This window comes from Hemiscyllium ocellatum, chromosome 21 (genome assembly GCF_020745735.1).
Source record: "Hemiscyllium ocellatum isolate sHemOce1 chromosome 21, sHemOce1.pat.X.cur, whole genome shotgun sequence".
In the NCBI taxonomy this organism is placed as follows: Eukaryota; Metazoa; Chordata; class Chondrichthyes; order Orectolobiformes; family Hemiscylliidae; genus Hemiscyllium; species Hemiscyllium ocellatum.
In genome coordinates, this window is record NC_083421.1 from 31,615,601 (window position 1) to 31,632,303 (window position 16,703).

Sequence of the window (16,703 nt, forward strand, 5' to 3'; positions counted from 1 at the left end):
TTTCGGGAAGGAAATATCCATCCATTTCTGAACTGGCCCTACATGTGAATCCAGACCCACAGTAATGTGGGTGACTCTTAACTACCTTCTGGGAAATTTGGTATGGGTAATAAATGCTGACCTAGCCAATGACTCCCTCATCCGGTGAATGAATAAAAACAAAAATTCTCGGCAATGCATTCCAGACCCTAAATACACACCGTATAAACGAAAAACTCATCCCGAATGGGTTTCTTTTGCAAAATTTGTTAAATTTGTGCTGTCTGGTTCTTTATTCTCTTAGGCATATCATCCAAACCAAATGAGGATGGCAGATATTACTTCCCTAACTTAATTAGTGAACCAGATTGGGCTTATATGGCAATTGACAATAGTTTAGACAATAGACAATGGGTGCAGGAGTAGGCCATTCAGCCCTTCGAGCCTGCACCACCATTCAATATAATCATGGCTGATCATTCCTAATTAGTATCTTCTTCCTGCCTTACTTCCATAACCCTTGATTCCACTATCTTTGAGAACTCTATCCAACTCTTTCTTAAATGAATCCAGAGACTGGGCCTCCACTGCCCTCTGGGGCAGAGCATTCCACACAGCCACCACTCTCTGGGTGAAGAAGTTTCTCCTCATCTCTGTCCTAAATGATCTACCCCGTATTTTTAAGCTGTGTCCTCTGGTTCGGCATTCACCCATCAGTGGAAACATGTTTCCTGCTGCGAGAGTGTCCAATCCTTTCATAATCTTATATGTCTCAATCAGATCCCCTCTCAGTCTTCTAAACTCAAGGGTATACAAGCCCAGTCGCTCCAGTCTTTCAGTGTAAGGTAATCCCGCCATTCCAGGAATTGACCTCGTGTACTATGCTGCAAGGCTATCAGATTTTAAATTCCAGATTTACTAATTTAATTGGATTTCACCATCTGCTTTGGGACATGCCCATGGTATAACTGGATCCTAGTATGTGACCTAAGTGTGTGAAGGTCTCAAACTCCACCTTACCTTGGATTATTTGAAGCACGACACAGTAATGGGAGCCTGTTACAATTTACAAGTGAATTGTGTATTATTAGTCCAGATACATAAATCCTTGTGACTGTAGGAACTGTTATTAGGATCTATAATAAATATCTGTTGAATCTTTCAATATCACACTGTCCATCTCTATTTCGTATATTACAGACACTAGAATAAGCATTGACACATCACATATGAATGAACTGATTGAGACAAGCCCCAGACGATAATGGAAAATCACTTTCTTTTTCCAGATGTTGCCTGAATACAGAACTCATTCCAGCATTTTCCTTTTTTTTGTCAGGTTTCCAGCGTCTATCCTTTTTGTCAATGTTCAGGTGAGAGGACTAGATAGCCCTTTTAAATACTGAAATGGAAATATCATGGGGAAAGTAGGGATCAGGAATCTATTGAATGAATATTTCACCTGACCACAGCTTAAGACTGAATAAATTCAAACTCGATTCACATTAGCCAAGATACATCTCACATGTGTAACAGTTAATTAAGCACATGATATGATTATCTTGGCCTGAGAATCCATCAGATTGAATTGTGAAATTGTCAGTATTTGAAGACAGTCAATGGACATTGTACCTTGAGTTCCATCAAGTTTATTGAGCATCTAATTTATTGTCCACTCAAGAATTTAAATCTGAGATTGAATTGAGACTAAATAATGCCTTAATCATCTTCTCAATACAGTAGACTTATTTCTAAGATGGACCTAATCAAGCTTAACAGTATTTTTCGCTTTCAGCAAGAGCTGTTTTGGTTAAGGTATTTTTAATGATATGGCAGTTATTAAATTGAAATGAAAATGACCTTCTCAATTCTATTAGTTAAGGCTGGATTGATATAAAATTATATCTCTTGTCTTCCAGTAATTTCTATTCTGAAGTGTTGGCTACTTACTTTGAAGCTTGCTTCTCCTTATTGAAGTTACTTGTGATGCTAACAAAATCAGCAGATGGTTATTCTGGTCAATTTCTGTTAGTTTTCCTATAGAAAAGTCAATATCAAATCCTCCCACAGATAATATCAATAAGAAATTCTGGTTTTTTAGCATAGATTTAGCCAAAACAGGTGACCATTTAGCCCATCATGCCTGTGTTGATATTTTGAAAACTATCCAATGGTTCCCATTGCACTGTTCATTCCTTGTGGCACTGCTATATTTTACACATAATGATCAGATTCCCTTTTTGAATCTACTCCCAACACCTTTTCAAGCAGTCCTTGCAATAAATTTGCCTTGTTTCTCTTCTGGTCCTTTTGGCAATTGTCTTAAATTTCATGCTGAAACCTAGAGTTGGAATTGCATAAATGGAGGACAATAGAGGATTATAGTGAGAGCTTTAGCTTAAATCAAATATGTTTTGACAGCAAGCAATTTTGACTTTTTAAAAAATTGAAACTTTGCAAGATGCGATCGTTGTCAGCACGTGAACTATGATGTGAACCGAGACAGTTTGAAATGAAATTGGACAAGAAGTCAGGCAGGCATGCAGAATTGCCAAGGATCTAGATTGATATCAAACCCAAAATTTGACATCTGGATTAATCACGCCATTGTTCAGCAAAGTGAAGCTTTCTGAGGGCAATATTTAAAGGATCTGCTGGGAAAAGGATGCTTATACATCTTATCATGCATTTAATCTTAATAAAAATAATTTCTTAAAGAATATGAGAAAAAAAAACTTGCCACTCAATCCTGTTCAGCAACTACATAGTAAAAAACAAACCAGAAATGGGGTGAATGTTGTTAAGAAAGAATTTCGAAGGAAGTTGACCAACTGAAAATAATAAATAAATCTTCAGATCTTGGGAAGAAATATGATACCAACATTGTCAAAAAAAAGTGACTACGACTGCTGTTAACTGACAAGGTGACACTTTTTTTTATTGAAATAGCAGATAGAACCTAAAGTCATTGTAAAAGACAAATTGCCATGTTATTTCAAATTATGATTTTTTTTATCAGTGAAAGCACATTGTGTTGAATTTTAGTCTGAGGTCAAAGTTTTAACTTGTAACAGTTCAGTTTTGAATATAACTGAGACACTATATAGCTTAGGTTCAATGATCTTTACAAGAAGTTAAATTATCACACTTCATGGTGCTTCTTTTGCTGGATTGTATTACATACCATTAACTCCCAACATTAAATCAGGCAATTCCTAATTATTTGTTAATCTATTTTGTTTGACATGTTCAGTATCTAATCTCTCGCAATGCCAATAGCTTCCAGTCAGATAAAGATGCACGTGGATTGGAAGGCCAATTTTTTTTCCCCCGTGTGTAATTGAGCAGGCTGATTTAATTTTACCGTATTTATGTACCTGTGAAAAATTCACACATGAATCGGTTGGGGTCACCTTGGAAGAAGTGGGTACTGCTGATGCTGGAGATTAGATTCAAGATTAGAGTGGTGCTGGAAAAGCACAGCAGATCAGGCAGCATCCGAGGAGCAGGAAAATGGATATTTCGAGCAAAAGCCTGTTTGAATGGCTTTTGCCTGAAATGTCGATTTTCCTGCTCCTCGGATACCGCCTGACCTGCTGTGCTTTTCCAGCTCTACTCTAATCTTGACTGCACAAGTCAAGTCAAATCACTATAGTCTTACCAGACCATAGGGCTTCTCTCTTTTTAGAGAGACACAACTGATGGTGATTTGACCAGTGGGCCACCCTACTTCAGGCAAGGAGAGAGGTTGAGAAGGACAATCCTTTAAAGTAACCTCAGACAGTGAGGGGATTGAACTTATGCTGTTAGTATCACACTACTTCATAAACTGACTATCCAACCAACTGAGATAACTGCACAAACCAATCAGCAACATGTTGTCAGCCAAATTTCGCTTAGTATACAATTCCTTGTGCTGACCCATCTACATATATAGCCTCTTCTCTAGGTTCATCAACTTACTATTTCAAAAATACAGCAATTCATAGAGTCATAGAGTCATAGAGATGTACACATGGAAACAGACTCTTCGGTCTAACCTATCCATGCTGATCAGATATCCCAACCCAATCTAGTCCCACCTGCCAGCACCCGGCCCATATCCCTCCAAACTCTTCCTATTCATATATCCATCCAAATGCCTCTTAAATGTTGCAATTGTACCACCCTCCACCACATCCTCTGGCAGCTCATTCCATACACGTACCACCCTCTGCATGAAAAAAGTTGCCCCTTAGGTCTCTTTTATATCTTTCTCCTCTCAACCTAAACCTATGCCCTCTAGTTCTGAACTCCCCGAAACCAGGGAAAAGATTTTGCCTATTTACACTATCCATGCCCCTCATAATTTTGTAAACCTCTAAAAGGTCACCCTTCGGCCTCCAACGCTCCAGGGAAAACAGCCCCAGCGTGTTCAGCCTCTCCCTATAGTTCAAATCCAACAACCCTGGCAACATCTTTGTAAATCTTTTCTGAACCCTTTCAAGTTTCACAACATCTTTCTGATAGGAGGGAGACCAGAATTGCACGCAATATTCCAACAGTGGCCTAACCAATGTCCTGTACAGCCATAACATGACCTCCCAACTCCTATACTCAATACTCTGACCAATAAAGGAAAGCATACCACACACCTTCTTCACTACCCTATCTACCTGCGACTCCAATTTCAAGGAGCTATGAACCTGCACTCCAAGGTCTCTTTGTTCAGCAACACTCCCTAGGACCTTACCATTAAGTGTATAAGTCCTGCTAAGATTTGCTTTCCTGAAATGCAGCACCTCGCATTTATCTGAATTAAACTCCATCTGCCACTTCTCAGCCCATTGGCCCATCTGGTCCAGATCCTGTTGTAATATGAGGTCACCCTCTTTGCTGTCCACTACACCTCCAATTTTGGAGTCATCTGCAAACTTACTAACTGTACCTCTTATGCTCGCATCTAAATCATTTATGTAAATTACAAAAAGTAGAGAACTCAGCACCGATCCTTGTGGCCCTCCACAATATTTGGTTTTAAGTCAGCCCGTTTCAGTCCACAATCAAAACTACAGAAAAGAAATGTGGCATTTACAGCAAGGGTTAAATGTTATCATTTTTTGATACAATACAGTGTCTTTATTTGACTTGCATTCAAATCAAACCTAGCGAGCTGCCTATAATGAAAGCTGTTCTGGAACCAGACAAACCTCTGACTGGCATGTTGATCCGTATAATTACAATCCAAGAAAAGTGTGTTTTGAATATAAAACTAAAAGCTTAAATTCTTCAGAAAATGTTAGTATCTAGTAATATGTAGCAACATTTTATGTATAGAAGTGCTGTTCATCAATTTCCTGATACCACTGTCAAGGAAGAATGCACCAAGGTCACACAGAGTGATATGGATTTGAAAATGACCCATTCTGGGTATCAAATCAAAGAGCTAAGAAATGCTCCTTGGAACCCCATAGAGAAATGACAGCACAGAAAGAGAAAATTCAGCCCCATCAGGTATTCACTGGCCGAGTAAACTGGCTGCTCATTAATCCCACTTTCTACTAACTGCTCTGCACCCTTTTGTGTCCATATCCACATTCTTTTTTAAATAAGTTGAAGGCTTTGGCCTTAATTGTCAACTTGGGTGGTGTCACATCTAATCCTTCTGCCAATCACCTTAAACCTATGTCCTCTGGTAATTCTTATTCTCCTCTCCTTGATATGAATCTCAGTTAAATATTCCAGTTTCTGAGAAATTCTTGGAGCTGAGCAGAAAGCACCTCTTTAAAAAAAAATGCAATTAAAAATTGCAGTCAGTGGCACACAGATAAGTGATGCATTTTGTGTGAGATACTGACTTTTCTTGGTCTGCCAATTTCATACACTGTGGCCTTGTGAGATATCCTAAAACAGATTGATGTAAAGATTTTGCATCATCAGTGTGTCCTAAAAAAAGGCACAAAGTGATGCAAATATCTCATCAAGCGTGCCATATTATTCAGAAACAGAGTCTGATTTTGCCATTAACTATTTTTCGAGAATGAGAGAATTTGTTTTTGGTTCTGAAAGCATGCTCCTGCAAGAAATGTTCAGAGAATTGCAAATGAAGTTGAAATGCATGATATTTTGTGGGACTGCATATTTGATAATCCCATTGAGGGCAGCATGGTGGTCCAGTAGTTAGCACAGCTGCCTCACAGCACCAGGGATCTTGGTTCAATTCCAGCCTTAGGTGATTGTACGTGCGGATATTGCTCATTTCATTGGGTGCTGCAGGTTTCCTCCCATCTTCCAGGTTAGGTGGCTGACCATGCTAAATTACCCATAGGAATGTGTCCAGGAATGTCTAGGCTAGGTGGACTAACTGTGGGAAGTGAAGGTTTACAGGGATAGGGTAGGATTGTGGGTGTGGGTCTGGGTGGGATACTCTTCGGAGAATTGGTGTGGAGTCTATGATTGTTTCTCCTTCATTTATTACACCTGTACACACATCTCTCAGCCATCATAAACCATTTCACCTGCAATGTCGACAGTCAGCAGCCACTGCTGTCCTCTACGGCCAGTGCCTAATGCTCCTCAGTTGCCTTATGGCTTTAAGCCATTCTCAAGGTGTAACATATGCTTTGAGCACGTGGCTCCCATGTTCTAGACCAGGATGCATCTTAAGGTTGCTCAGCTGCTGCAGGCCTACCTGATGTTTCATTTTCTTTGCCAGAATGCATCAGTTCATTAAACCACTTCCAAAACAACATCCATTTTCTATGCACCATATAGATTAGATTAGATTTACAGTGTGGAAACAGGCCCTTCGGCCCAACAAGTCCACACCGACCCGCCGAAGCGCAACCCACCCATACCCCTACATTTACCCCTTACCTAACACTACGGGCAATTTAGCATGGCCAATTCACCTGACCCGCACATCTTTGGACTGTGGGAGGAAACTGGAGCACCCGGAGGAAACCCACGCAGACACGGGGAGAACGTGCAAACTCCACACAGTCAGTCGCCTGAGTCGGGAACTGAACCCGGGTCTCAGGCGCTGTGAGGCAGCAGTGCTAACCACTGTGCCACCGTGCCGCCCATATGCATATGTGTAGGTTAGGTGCATTAGTCGGAGGAAATGTAGGCGAACGGGTCTGGGTGTTACTCTTTGAAGGGTCAGTGTGGACTTGTTGGGCCGAAGGACCTGTTTCCATACTGTAAGGAATCTATGATTCTATGCCTACTGCAAACAGTACTCACAATTAGCCTGAGTGGGTGGTTTCCACCTGCCACTCTTCCAAGTGCAAGTCTCTCCCTTTCCTTTACAGTATCAAGGCAGACCATTAGGTCTGTATCAGCAAATCAGGGGACTTCACCACTACAGTTACAGACCTCTGGATTTCCTGAATTTAATGCATCTATACTCTCCCAAACTAAGCACAACAATAATGACATGGCAGCCACTGGAAAGGCTACCGTGCTTTGATTAATGGAGGCCTGAGCTTGAGTAGTATTTGAGTCAAACCGAATTCCAAGTTAATAGGTGGGGCAGCCCTTGGAAACTCGGGATCAATGACTGCTCCTCCTAATGGAGCAATGGTACCATCTTCCATTTACCAAGCTCAAGGAAAATCCTGCTCACAGTGTCTTATTGTGCTGAACATGCAGTTAACTCACTTAATAAATCTTTTTCCACACTCAGCAACTGGAAACGGTTCGCAATCATGATCTCTGAAATCGATTACTTTAATCTGCGCTCAAATAGTTTCGTCCCAAATTCTCTCTCTTTTCTCCATTAACGACAAATGGATTCAGAGCAGTGTTCAAAATTAAAAACGGGAAGCAATTTAGCCAGGTCATTTGCAGATAAAATTTTATGATCAAAACTGACTGGGCAAACATGAAACATAAATATTCCTTTTCCTCTCAAACTTGTTCATTTAGTTTTGCCATTTCACTTAAGCTACGGATATGAATAATTTGATTTACTTATTCCTAGATTTTTGCATGAATTTTGTTTAACTTGTTACTTGCTGTTAAACCATATACAATATAGCACAAAGTTCATTTATCTCCCCATCATTAAACCAAAACACCTGGACAAAATGATGCAAATAGTAAGAGGAGTTACAAAGAGGTTGCAATTCACTTCCATAAATTAAGATTCTTTTTAAACCTGCCCTTGACTTGAGAGCTGTTTCTGCTGTCTCTGTTGAAACAATGAGGTGATTAAAGCTTTTAATCCTCGGACAATCTAGAGGTCTCATCTTTCCTTCCAAGTAAATGCTTATTTAATTTACTGGCACTTTTGAACATTGCTTTCAAAACTTTTTTGTGATTCAGTGTTGAGTTATTGACTGTCATACAACATTAAGCCAATGGTGAAGCATCTATTTGCGTTTTATTTCAGTCTGTCCACAAGAACTGTCACATGAGAGTTGTTTGGGTGATGTGTCCAGGAAACATCTGACTCAAAGCATGAAAAACAGTTTGACCGATCTTCTCTCCTTCCTCTGTTTCTGCCCAATTAAAACTAGACTATTTAAGTAAAATTAAACATTGAGACAGTTGATGGCTAATATGCTTTGAAGCGAAACGTCTGAGTCTTTAAAATAGTTGAGTCAAAATATCAATCAAAGGTGAAAGTGTCAATATTTGTTTAGTGTGAGTTGCAGGTAAACGTTGCCAAGTAAAGACAGGGATGACCAGGTTATGTGATTGAAAATGCCAAGTTTTTAAATGCTGCTTGATCGGATTATATCTGCTGCATGTAAGGACAATAACAAAAGCTTGTATTTGTAAGTAGTCTTAATTAACCTGTTTAGACATGTTGCAACACACCTCCAATACAGGTAAGACTTGAACAAAGACCTTCTGGCTCAGAGGCAGGCACATAACCACTTAATAAAATGGACGTCTAAATTGAATGCAGAGTTAAAAATCACACAACACCAGGTTATAGTCCAACAGGTTTAATTGGAAGCACACTAGCTTTCGGAGCGACGCTCCTTCATCAGGTGATGGTCCCAAATCATAAATTAAATGCAGCAGTGATTTTATTGTCACATTTACAGTGAGGAATACAATAAAATATAGTGAAAAGCTTTCGTTCATCACAACAACATGGTGTCATTTTGACAATTTAAGAATAAATGTGAAAACATATAGCTGAAAGAGGAGTCCATCCAAGTTTGAGTTCTGGGTTATCTCAGAACCACCACCATCTATGCCAGACATAACTAAGTGAAGTGGCTGATCCCCAGGTGCCATTTTTCTCCACTGGGCCAATTCAATTCCACCACCACATACGCCGGATCCACCAATATTGGAGTATCTCTTCACAGCCCATCTCGATGTTGCCATGACACCCTTCCACCACCGCAGGTGCTAGACCCAACCAAAAAGAAATTGCCGACCCTTAGGCACCATCTTTCATAGCTAGGCCTACTTTACTGACATCACCTCAGCACTCACTCTTCCCTGCACACTGCACCAAAAAAAATCCCTCATTGGATCCTCCGAATATTACTTAGGTCTTTGGATTACTAGTCTAACCATAATACCATAAGGCTATTGCCTCCCAGAGTGTGTAATTATATAGTTCCCTTAACATAGTAAATCATCATACAGTGTTTTAACCTACAGTTTTTCTGGAAAATGTCATCAAGCAATCATGATGGCAAGCTACATGAAGAGTTATTACGATAAGTGACCAAAAACTTGATAAATCTTTTGGCAGAGGTGAAAGATGTTGAGAGAAAGATTAACCAGAGACAGATTAAATGAGGAATTCCAGAATTTATGGGTCTGGCGGCTGAAGGCACAGCAGAGTGATGAAAACCAGCATTGCCTTGGAGGTCTGAATTGGATAAGAGCAGAGATTTCAGTGGGTTGGATAAGGTCCAAGAAATGGGGAAAGTTGAAGTACTTGATAAGAATTTTAAAACCAAGGTATTGCTGAATCCACAGACAATGTTTTGTCAATGAGCATAAGGGTGGCATGTGAACAAGGTTCAGTGTTAATTGTTAATAGGTGCTTAACTATATTTAAGTGCTGAGCATTAACTGGAGACTCACCTGACTCATAGATACAGGAGGGACTAAAACTGTGATTGACTCTTCCAGATAGACCTCAAAAGAAAAACAAAACTGCGGCTGTATTGTCTTTGTCAGGCATTGCACTTAATTTGATTAATTGGGAATCATGGGTAATTTAATGGCGGTCATGAAAAGTTTAAAAAGCCCTGAGTGATTTGGTAGTGCGCAATAACATTTCTGGATATGAAAACAAAGGAAAAAAGTAATGGTCATTAGGCCATTGAAGCACAATGGTAGTGTCCCTGCCTTTGAGCCTGGGAGGTCCAGGTTCAAGTCCCACCTGCTTCAGAGGTGTGTAATAACTCATTTGAAAATACCTTAAGGTTTGTGCGAAGATTTGTAGCTCGGGTGCTCGTTGTTGTGGTTCTGTTCGTCGAGCTGGAAGTTTTTGTTGCAAACGTTTCGTCCTCTGGCTAGGAGACATCATCAGTGCTCTGGAGCCTCCTGCGAAGCGCTTCTTTGATGTTTCTTCCGGTATTTATAGTGGTCTGTCCTTGCCGCTTCCGGGTGTCAGTTTCAGCTGTCCGCTGTAGTGGTTGGTATATTGGGTCCAGGTCGATGTGTTTGTTGATGGAGTTTGTGGATGAATGCCATGCCTCTAGGATGGCAAGAGGCATGAAAATACCTTAATTGACATAGGTGTGCACGATATGTATTCTGTGAATAAAATATTGTAAGTTTAGGATATTTGACTTCATTTCTGAACCTCACAAACTGCGTAGATGACTGACAGCATTTATTATCCAGCCAACTAGTTTGGAATGAGACAGTTTTGAGGAAGGGTCACTCACCTGAAACCTTAACTCTGGTTTCTCTCCACAGGTGTTGCTGGACCTGCTGAGCTTTTCCAGCAATTTCTGTTTTTGTTTCTGATTTACAGCATCTGCAGTTCTTTCAGTTTTTATTTAGTTTTGAATGAGTTCATGATAATGGAGATATTAAGGCTGGGTGTCAGGAAAGAAAGCATTGGAATAACTAAAAAAAAAATAAAGGCAAGGATCAAGTATTCAGCAGCAAATGGGCTGAGAGAGACTATTGATACTCTGGACATGCGAAAAGGCAACTTTGCTGAGAATCTGTGGTCAGAATTGAATAGGAGACAAAAGTTGTCAACGGCAAATTTAGCATCAGAAAACAGCAAGCAGTGGGGGTAGAGAATAAAGTTTTGATGTGGACAAGGTTTGCAGGTATTAATGAAAGATGGGAGTATATTTTTATTCTTCCTCCTTAGAAAGCATAGTAACATTATTGATATTTAGAGAATCATTTAGAGTCATAGAGCTGTACAGCATCAAAACAGACCCTTTGGTCTAACTCACTCATGGCAACCAGATAATGGAAATTACTCTAGTCCACTATTTGGCACATATCCCTCTGTACCCTTCCTATTCGTATACCCATACAGTTGTGTTTTAAATGTTGCAAGTTCACCAGTCTCGACCACATGCTCTGGCAGCTCATTCCATATATGCACCATCCTCTGTGCGAAAAATTTGCCCTTTAGATCACTTTTAAATCTTCCCCTCTCACCTTAAACCCTATGACCTCTAGTTTCAGACTCTGCCAACCTGGGAAAAAGATCTTAGCTATTTACCCTATCCATGCCCCTTATGATTTTATAAACCTCTATCAGGTCACCCCTCATCCTCCAACACCCCAACCTATTCAGCCTCTCCCTATAGTTCAAACCTTGCAACCCTGGCACCATCCTTGTAAATCTTTTCTGAACCCTTTCGAGTTTCACAAGATCCTTCCGAGAGCAGGGAGACCAGAATCGAATGTAGTGTTCCAAAAGTTGCCAAATCAAAGTCTTGCCCCCATTTCAACTCTTGCGATAACATCTTTAACATTAAGCTGATAGTCCCGTCCACCCCTGAGCCACATTTCTGTACTTGCTGTAGTATTCCAGCCCATGTTCTCAACCATGCCTTGACTTTACCTGCTTTACCCATTAGGCCTCTTGCATTGAAATAAATGCAGTTTAATTGATCAGTCCTACCTCATTCTCTGCTGTTCCCTGTCTACCCTGTCTGTTTGATTTGGTCCTTTTCCCAACAGCTCCAGTCTAAGACTGATCTCTTTCTTCAGTATCTCCCTGGGTCCTGCCCTTTACTAGTTTAAATCTTCCTGAGCAGCTCTAGGAAATCTCTCCTCCAGTATATCAGCCCACTTCCAATTCAAGTGCAATCTGTCCTTCTTATGCAGGTCACTTCTACCCTAGAAAAGATTCCAATGATCCAAAAAAAGGAATACTTTTCCCCGACATCAGCTCCTCAATCACATGTTCATCTGCTCCATCCTCCTATTCCTACTCTCATTAGCTCGGAGAACCTCGAGTAATCCAGGTTTACTATCCTCGAGGACCTCTTTTAAATTCCTGCATTTTGTGTTCTCTCCTCAGAATCTTGTGGTTTTCTCATCCTATGTCATTAGATCCAATGTGTACAACAACCTCCTGCTGACCTCTATTGCCTTTGAGAATATTCTGCACACTCTCCAAGATATCTTTGATCTTGGCATAGGGGAGGCAACACACCATTCTGATGTCCTGCTGTCGACTGTAGAAATGTCTGTTTGTGCCTTTGACTACAGAGTCTTCTATCACATTTGATAACTAGGAAACTGGCATACTCCTCATTACATTAGAGCCAATCTCAGTACTAGAAACCTAGCTGTCAGTGCCACATTCCCCTGAGAGTCCATTGCCCCCAACACTTCCTGAAACAGCATATTTGTTTGAGATGGGGAAAGCCTCAGGAGACTCTTGTACTACCTTCCTACCCCTCCTATCTTTCCAGGAGGTAACCCAGCTTCCTGACTGTATCTACAATTATTCTCCCTTCCTGCAACTGCCATTCATCACACTCCTAAGTTAATCATTGCCTCCAACTGCTGCTCCAATCAATCCATGTGATCCAATAGGATTTGCAACCACACTTCCTACAGACATAATCATGAGTAACATGGAAATTCTTCCTAATCTCCCACATCTGACCGGAAATGTACATTACTCCACTAAATGGCATCTTTGCACCTTAACAGTCTACACAGCCAGAAAATAGCACGGTCTTACTGCTTTCAAAACATTACTCCAGGATAACGTAGTAACTATGTTTCAAATATTTAAAGTTTAAATAAGAAACAAATTTCAATAAAACATATAATCAAAGAAAACCACTCCACTCACTATTGTTGATATACAAAGAGCGAAGTCAAACTTTAAAATAATAAGCCACTTAGTTGCGCCTGCGCTGTGAGCTCTCCCACACACAGGTTTCTCCAAGGCCAGCTATCAATTTCACTGTTTGTTTATTTTTCTTAGAACGAACTCCAATGTTCAGAGACACTTGTTATGAAACAGCTGAGGCAGTCAGCTGTGCAGGTTTATTGCTGGGTCAGACAGCTGTGCACATTTACTTCTCCATTTCCTTCACTTCCTACATAGTACCTGCTCCCTCCCTCTTCCTTTTTTTTTAAAGTGCCATTGTTTCAATCTCTTCTTTTCCAAAGTTCAAAAACAATTCAACAGCATACAAAATGCTAAATACTGCTCCAATAAAGTCAAGGAAATCAACTTGAACACTGAAAATACCTCAAATAATGAGCATCTCTTGAAGCCACAGTTTTTTCCTGTCCTCCATCTTGGATTATTCAGAATCCTCTATTTCTATACTGCTCCCTCTGGGAGATCAAATGCACATATCATTTTTCAGAATGTTTGTAGAAATAGAAGGTTTAGGCACAAATTGCTATTTTGAAGTTCAGGTTGGAAAGGGTGCTACCAAAGAAAACTCTGCACAAGCTAATTTGCCAACGTCTGACTCCAGGAAGGCGGTATTTGAGGCTTGGAGTGTAGTTTGAGATGCTGACTAGTTATAGTTGCGTACAGTTCAACACAGTGAACTATCTTTGAGATGGCCAGGAAGTAGGACTGCTAAAGTATCAGTTATGCAGATCAGCCAATATGGGGAAATTTTCCCCTCCAGCTTTTAAAAAAGTGCAGAAATGTGTCCCCTAACTGAATGAGATCTGCTTCACCTTCCCCTTCTAATTACTCTTTCTCAATTCACTTTCTTCATCCTGCCCACTGGGGATATATTTGTCACAACACAGAAATTTTTGAATGTTTTTAGGAAAGATAGCAAGGGCGGCATATTAGCTCAGTGGTTAGTACTGCTGCCTCACAGTGCCAGGGAGCTTGGTTCGATTTCAGCCTTGGGCAACTGCCCGTGTGGTGTTTTCACATTATCCCTGTGTCTGAGTACCTTTCCTTCAGGTGCTCTGGTTTCTTCCCACAGTCCCAGTATGTGCAGGTTAGGTGAATTGGCCATGCTAAATTGCCCATAGTGTTCAGGGATGTGTAGATTAGATGTATTGGTCATGGGAAATGCAGAGCAATAGGTTAGGGGAATGGGTCTAGGTGAGCTACTCTTCAGGTGGTCAGTGTGGACTTGTCGGCCCATAATGGCCTGTTTCCACACTGTAGGGATTCTATGATTTTAAGATCTATCCTCACACTATTTATGAATGTTACAGGGATTAGACCATATTGAACATGTTATCTGACAGGAGTTAATGCAACAGCAAAAGATATTTCCAGATTAGCAACAGCAGTGCACCTTCAATATCACTAAAGTGCATCGTGATGGATTTATCATTCGAATTAAAGACATGTTCAGAATTATCCACAAGGACACTCACCTCAGGGCTGTTTGGATACAAGATCATAACAATGTTAACTCTGATATGAAGGGAGGAATTTGTTTGTGCCTTGAAGAAATCACTTTTCCATATGTTATTAATGTTTTTCTAGTCTTGAGCACCAAAATGTGAAGCTGCTAGATTTCACTGACTGGATGACCATTTAGAAAGGATGGTAATTTCAAGCTGTACCCAAGTTGGAGAACCTCTGAGTTAGTCTCACATAAATCACTTCTGAAAAGGTGAATTAAAATAGATGCATTAACAATGATCCTGTTGCTACATGAGACTATTCAGCAATTATTGTGCAAATCCAACAAATTCTTAAAAATAACTGGGTGGTTAAAGGTGATTTATAGTTTGTACAAGACGATGAGTAGGTAATTCAAGCAAGAAGTTCTGGATATGCACAAGTCTTGGCCTATCTCTGAACTCCAGCACTAACACTGATGTACAATGAGAGTTCACCATTATCCTTTACAAGACTCATTTTATTGCCTTCTAATTACGCTCCAGTATTCCAAACCTGGTTGCTTCTTTTAATACCGTCAAGGCTTTCACTTTCGCGATCTGAATGTCTTTGTGGTTTCCTGGTGAGAGAATGTCTTTTTACTTAGGCTACTGTGCCTAATCACCTCCCTATATCCCACCTTTTCCAAACAGAGATCAAAGACTACCAAACACAGTGAGTATGAAGTGAGTTTGTTCTTACTACCTTGGGAAGCTAAGAAATTGCTTTTGTATTCAACTCTGTGGAAATCAACTTGTAGTTAGCAAATTGATCGCTTCTGCCTGGGTACTTGTTTGATGATTTTGCAAGAATGTACTTTACTTTCTTAAGAAAGTTAAAAGATGCTTTCGTATCTTGGCTGTGGAAGATGGTTAAACCATCCAATAGGTGACTGCAATGAATTGCCTATGTTGTCCTTTGATTAAGTCAATTGAATTGAATGTAGATAGCTAAACTTGAATTTAAAAAAACACGGAATTAATAGCTAGTCTAATGGTTTCCATAAAACTATTGTCAATTGTCATTTTACAAAGCCACTGGTTCACGTATGCCTTTAGAGAGGGAAATCTGACAACCTGACATGATCTGACCTGAATGTTACTTCAGATCCACAACAATGTGATTAATCTTCAACTGTCCCCTGGGTAATTTCGAATATGTAATTAATTATGGCACAGCCAGCAACACCCATAGCCGGTGAATGACTATTTTAGAAACGAAAACAATTTTTGTTTGCAATCTATCCAATTCACTCCCATTATAGAATATGCTCACATTTACAAACTTGCTGTTTATTATATTGTACAAGAATTTAATCTTTGCAAAGAGTTGGACATTATCATAAAGCTCAAAGAAGCAATAGCACGAAATAAAAACAAAAATGCCAGAAAATCTCAGAAACCAAATTAATCTTTCAAGTCAAATATGACACCTTTTCAGTTCTGAAAAATGTTTTTTTCATAACTCTACTTCTATCTCCACAAATGTAGCCAGACCTATTAAATATTTCCAATACTTTTTTTATTTTTTAAAACAGATTTACGTCATCTTTGGTGTATTTTCTTTCATTATAGCAGGATTTTCAAATAACTGCTTGCTGAAATTAAAGGCAGATGTATCTGTTTGCTGAGCAGGAGCCCTGTAAGAATATAGCCAAAGTTATCTGGAAAAGGATGACAGTAAGTGCACCATCTGATAGCTGACACATATTTAAGGAAGAGATTCAATGATCTCTTATGGATAGTTAGATGTGCTTAAGGCACTCATGCCTCCACCTATCATCCATTACACACTGCGCCTTCACTCATCTTTGAATCTATCATTCTCGAATCAATCATCTGGGTGACAGGAACTCCTTTCTAATAAGGAAATATCTAACAAGTCAACTCCTTTGTTTCTTCTCAAGAACATTCACCTTCAAGAAACATCAAACTCTCATCTTAGGACAGAG